Below are 6,000 nucleotides of genomic sequence, written 5' to 3' on the forward strand. Positions count from 1 at the left end.
AAATTAATATTAATTGCATTTTCTTTTGAATAGGTATGAGATTAATATATTTGATACAATTAAGTATAGTTTATAACTGACATTTATTTCATTCGACCTGAAGGGATGAAAAACTTGATGTTAGTAGTCTTAAACTGAAAATAAAAAAAGAAGCAAATAAGAAATTTAATTTGGAGCTCTAGCATTTCAGCTAAATTACCAACAAAATATAAATGATAATAAAGGTGTGTGTGACTATTATGATGATCATGATGATGACAATATACTATCATCAGAGCAGAAAGTAGAAAGTAGAATATTGTAAGGACCAATTATTAATAAACAAATTGATATTCTGGATTTGTAAAAATGACATAAGCCTTGTATTGGCATGTGTCAGTTATAAAGATGTCTATGATATGATTCTTCCTTCTTAGATTATAGAATGATTGTAAATGATAAGTGCAGCAGAAAATATAAGGAAACTCAAAGAAAAGCATATGAGTCACTGGAAAACAAATTCAAGATCTTCTGGGAGATTTAAGAAGTATTAAGATCAATATAAGCATTTTCCAAAATTTTGCTTTGCCCCACTTTTTTTTTATGTGGGATACTGTTAATATTAGTAGTATGAATAACAATGAAAGACATGCAGCACAGAATCATGTATCTATGGATAACTTAAAACTGTTTCCACAAAGCAGCTATAAAATGGACTCTTTAGTACAAATACTATATAGATTAAGTGAAGACACAGAGATAAAATTTTTGGATTTGAGAGTATGAAATATTGATTATGAGGAGAGAGAGGAAAGTAAAAAGTAATAGATTCCAATTATCTAATAACAAAGATATAAAACAGATAGGTACAGGTAATTATGTATCATAGAGCTAGACACAATAAACAAAAGTAGCATGAAGGAAATGGATACAAAGAAATAGGTCAAAATTAGAGTTAAATTCTATACTAAATGGGAAAGCTAAAACCCTTGCTATTAATGTATGTACCATATTTTTACAATTTAAAAAAAAAAAAATTTTATTTATTTCCTATGTTATTTGAGTTACTTTCTTCTATTCAATGTTATCTACTTTTGATTTAGGAGAACATTACTGAAAACAAAGTTTATTTCTATTGTCTAACTCATTCAATAGTCTACATCTTAATTTTGCATCAATCTTTCTATCTAAATTTATTTTGATATATTGATAGTAAAATAAAGAGTAGGTTAACTTGGGTTGGAAAACTCAAAAAATAACGATCAGATATAGAGTATTACATATTATAAATGATGGTAGTACAATATATAAAAGTTGTACAAAAAAAGAAAAAATACTGAGGATTACTTGGTAGGGAAAAATATATATAGAAGAATGGAATTTGTGTTGCATGATACACAAAAAATGAGTGTTGAATCACTACAAGAAGGGATAAAAACAAAGAAAAAAACCCCAAAAACACTGGAATAGTCAAAGCATAACTATGTATAGCACTTGAAAAATTCAAGAAAACTTATCTTGAAGAGAGTTTGGAAGCTAATGAAAATATGTGAGCAGTGTTTTGCTTTGGCCCTTTTGTTATATGTGAGATACTCTTAATAGCAACGAAGGGCATTAAGCACAAACTCATTTACTTATGGATAGCTTAAAATTGTTTTCACAAAGCAACTGTAAAGTTTACTCGTGGGTGAAGGCATTAATTTCTTTAATTTATGGTCATTGGTAAAAAAAATCATTTAAAAACTGAAGTACTGGTGTTTATAGCACAAAAACAGGCTCTAAGGATAAACTCTAGAAAATTTCCTGTAGATAAAAATACTGAGCCATCATTATGTAAAAAGTGCTACAACAAGCATGCAAGTGTGGTAGTAAATTGTCTTACAATTGATGATGCTGCATGAATTGTCCACCAGCAGAAAGTTGAATAGAGAATAAAAATAATTGATTTCAAATGTCAAAATTTTCAGGGATTTCAACAGATAAAGCAACCATATGACAGACAGTAGGAAACCAGAAATTGTTGTGGAGACAAGAAGTAATGAGTGTCATTGATAATGTAATAAACAGAAATACTGAGGCTTATGAAAATTTATGAGATTGCATGTATGTGTACATTAAAAAAATTGATGCAATATCAGTAAAGTAGGATCTCCCACTACTGACTTGGTCACCTAGGTATTGGAAGCTATCAACTACTTGTAGTTTTTTCACCTTGGAATGTCACAGAAGCTGTTTTCTGCACGTTTTCAGTGATTATTGCTCCTGAGCATTTTCCACACACAAAATCTATCTTCCCAGTTAGCCTTCCTTTTGAAATTGCTGCACCTCTTATGTGTCCATAGTTTACACTGGGTACATCTTATGAAGTTTCTGCCTACACCTTTTCTACAGATCAAGCAGGGCCATCTACCTGAAGGGATTTGTGGTTTGTCTGCCTTCCTACTTATTAAGACTGGTTTTTGCTAGGTTGACTCTAAGGCCCTTAGATTATTTTTTATTAAAGTAGGAATTGAAATTAAGATAAAATGCTTAAAAATAAAGTTTACTAGGGACAGCTAGAATACCAAGAAGAGTTCAGAAATGGAAAATACTCAACAGAATCAGCAAAAATATTTAATGACTCTAGTGTATTTTACTCTGAAACATAGAACTCTCTGGTATAACATTTTAGAACATAGTAAGAAAATGTGATGATGTTAATAGTCTCAAAATTAAGCACAAATTTGAGAAGGAAGTTAGTCAATTAAACTGGCACAATAGCTTGACTAGCATTTATCTTATTGATCCTGGAAGAATAAAAGGCAAGGGTAACTCAGTAAGAGTTGAACTCAGACTGTAAAGAGCAATAACTAAATACCACCAAGCATTTTGTTCAACAGTCTAATGGTTCTTCGAAAAATTTTCTGCCATTCTACATTTCTACATTGTACTATTCCAAAACTAAGATTGATACTGCTGCCAACGTTTGAGCCATTAACCCTATTATCTTTAGCTAAGTAACCTGCCAAGAAATCTCAGTCACGACATTGCCTTTTAATTAACTCTTCCTCAAAGCTACTGCTACATTCAAAGTTAAAAGCAATAGATTAATTTCCGTAAACTTTTAAAGGCAGACACCCAACTGAAATACTGACTTGAAAGAAACTTTCAACAATAATCCATTTATGACACTGACAGAATAAGGCATTTAGTTGTTAATCTAGATACTTCTATTATTAATTTTTGTATTTTTAACATTTATTTTTCCACACCCCATACCCTTTATTTTATTTGCCATACTGTTGATAAGTCTTGAAATGTCATGAAGAATTCTCTTTTTCCTTCTTTCTCTCTCTCACTCAAATCTCCTCAATCTCCATTGTCTGTTTGTTATAGATTTATGTAGTTCTCTAGCTGTTGGTAGCTGAAAACTTGAAGTGTTTTAGAATCTACTGACTGTTATTAATACATCTGTTCTCATGGAGACTGAAAAGCAGTCAGAATTACAAATCATTTATGGATTACTGAAGAACTTGTCTTCAATTTAGTCAAAATAGACTATCTGACAATGAGATCAAGAAATATTGAAGCTTTATAAAGCTGTGTTAATCAAAATCTTAAGAAAATTGAAATAAAAATGAAAATAGCAAAAATAAAAACAGAAACAAATGAATCACACACACATATACACACAGATAGAAAGGGTTGTACTTTTAAATTACAAATTTTATCACGCAAAACTGGGAGGAATATTGAACAATTTGAAAAAGTGTCAGGAAAAGAGAGAATATTTACCTTTCTACTACTACTTTTAGTATAGAATTATTTCTTTGTATTTACTTGCATATGCACACGTATAGACAGCAGTGGTGTGAAACTTGAGTCAAGAGACAAAGGTTCAGTTTCAATAAAAGAATATCCTCTACAGCATGTATTGAGAACTCTTCTCTCCTTCATCTAACATCAACCAATGTATGTACATGTGTGTATGCCACAAACTCTCTTTCAATTGCCACCAATCACATTGAATTATCATATCTCTCTTCACTTTTGTTCTATTTGTGCAAATTACTTATAAATGTTCATTTGATTACTTATTTGGTTAACGATGATTTTATTTAATGCTAGTATGGGTTAGACAGGGAATTATTTGAGACAATATTTTACAGCCTGACACTCTTTCTGTTGCCAACCCTTTGCAGTTTTTCAAGTAAGGGAGTTTTTATTCAAGAAGTTTCCTATATTCTTTATTGCCCACAAGGGGCTAAACACAGAGAGGACAAAGGACAGACAAATGGATTAAGTCGATTATATCGACCCGAATGCATAACTAGTACTTATTTAATCGACCCCGAAAGGATGAAAGGCAAAGTCGACCTCGGCGGAATATGAACTCAGAACGTAGTGGCAGACGAAATACCGGTAAGCATTTCGCCCGGCGTGCTAACGATTCTGCCAGCTCACTGTCTTATGCCGTATCCAAAAACACAGGAACAACAACCAGTCATAATCTCAACAAGGAATGTCAACATCATCTTCATGTCATTCAAACAGCGACAAGCGTGGACTGTTAACAGTCATGCACATACACACAATGTACTTCTTGCAGTTTCTGTTGGCCTAGAGCTACTGAACTTAAAACCATGTGGTTGAGAATCAAACCTTTTTTGTATATGTTAAAACCTTATGTTGGCTAAAATCATATGCTGGACAACTGCTGTGTTGATGGCTCTCATTGAGGCAGGAAGACATGCTCACAGCTGTCCAATTGTTTCCCCTCCCCTCCCATAAAAAGAAAAAAAATTCACTGTTCCTGAAGAATGGCAAGTCAATTCAAAAAAGTTCTTTATTCTTGAGATTATAGCATCTCATTCAAAGCCAGTCACAACTGCCATCAGGCATTTGTTTGTCTCTCAAATCAAGAATTTATCTCATATGGTATTTAATATATCTTTATTGATTATTGTTGCTCAAATTCATGCTATTTCTCTCAAGTACTTTCTGTCCTATGTCAGTATGTGTGTTAATGTTTTTTGTACTAAAATACTAAAATACATTTCTTTTATTTCATTGTTCTTTTTTCTTTGTTTTCTAACTTCAGGTTATGACTGGCCTTAGAGATTTACCAAAAATACAATGGAATTAAAAGAAATAAAGAAAATCAAGATCAAATTTTGTTCCTGTCTTTCTTTTTATCTATATTTCTAAACTAACGAAGGTAATACTTAAACATCTATAATTCATTGGGTTTTTTTTTAACAGAACTGAACGAACTAGACAGTAATGAGACTGATCATGTGATGGTGAAAATATTTAATTTCACTAATTTCATTTGAAGCTACATTTATTTTTTGTAAATGTCCTCCCTCCCTGCCTCTGTAACTCAAGTAATCTAATTTTTTTTTTACTGTATATGAAAGAGAACTCCAGACAGGTTTTGATATTATTATTATCAGCAAGGTATAGATGACAGAACTGTTAAGTAAATGTAGAATGCATATTTTCTTCTCTCCAGTGGTTAGTGATTGTTCTCTTTACACACACACACACATGCATATCAAGAAGAAGTTGAGCTAAAAGACAATGGATTATTCCTTGTTAGAGTTCTGATTGATGGTGAACTTCGCTATACCTTGGTGACTTCAAGGAAATGTAAAAACATTAAACTAGATGCATTGCAATGTTGGTTCTAGATCACAGCATCCTGATTCAGATTTTGCTACAAGCTACTTAGGTGCTAGACTTAACCTGGTACCTGCTTTAATGCCACTGCCTGGCACCTCGGGCGCTTTTAGTGGAGTTCTCTCTGTTGCCAGCCTTCAGTTCCTGGTTTTGCCAAGTTCCTAGTTTCAGGATACCTCACTCCATAACTTCCACAGAGTTACCCTTCTACAAAGTTCTGCTCACAAAGTGGGTATCAGTTACCTGGAGTATATAGTAAAAGTCACTCAAAATGTTGGGCAATGATTCAGAACCTATTACATGAACTCCATACCTGTACTCATGTCACATGCTCAGGTATAACAAATGTAAAGAAATTTT

General features: G+C 32.4%; 1 long non-coding RNA gene across 1 annotated transcript in view; it reads left to right on the forward strand.

Moving 5' to 3' along the window:
• LOC115209137 overlaps positions 1-5,130 on the forward strand; it is a 50,099-nt gene extending 44,969 nt beyond the window's left edge. Inside the window, exon 2 of the long non-coding RNA XR_003881316.2 lies at positions 5,060-5,130. This is a non-coding gene — a long non-coding RNA (uncharacterized LOC115209137). The remainder of the gene's footprint in view (positions 1-5,059) is intronic.
• The last annotated feature ends 870 nt before the right edge of the window (positions 5,131-6,000 follow it).

Source organism: Octopus sinensis, linkage group LG3, assembly GCF_006345805.1.
Source record: "Octopus sinensis linkage group LG3, ASM634580v1, whole genome shotgun sequence".
NCBI classification, from domain to species: Eukaryota; Metazoa; Mollusca; class Cephalopoda; order Octopoda; family Octopodidae; genus Octopus; species Octopus sinensis.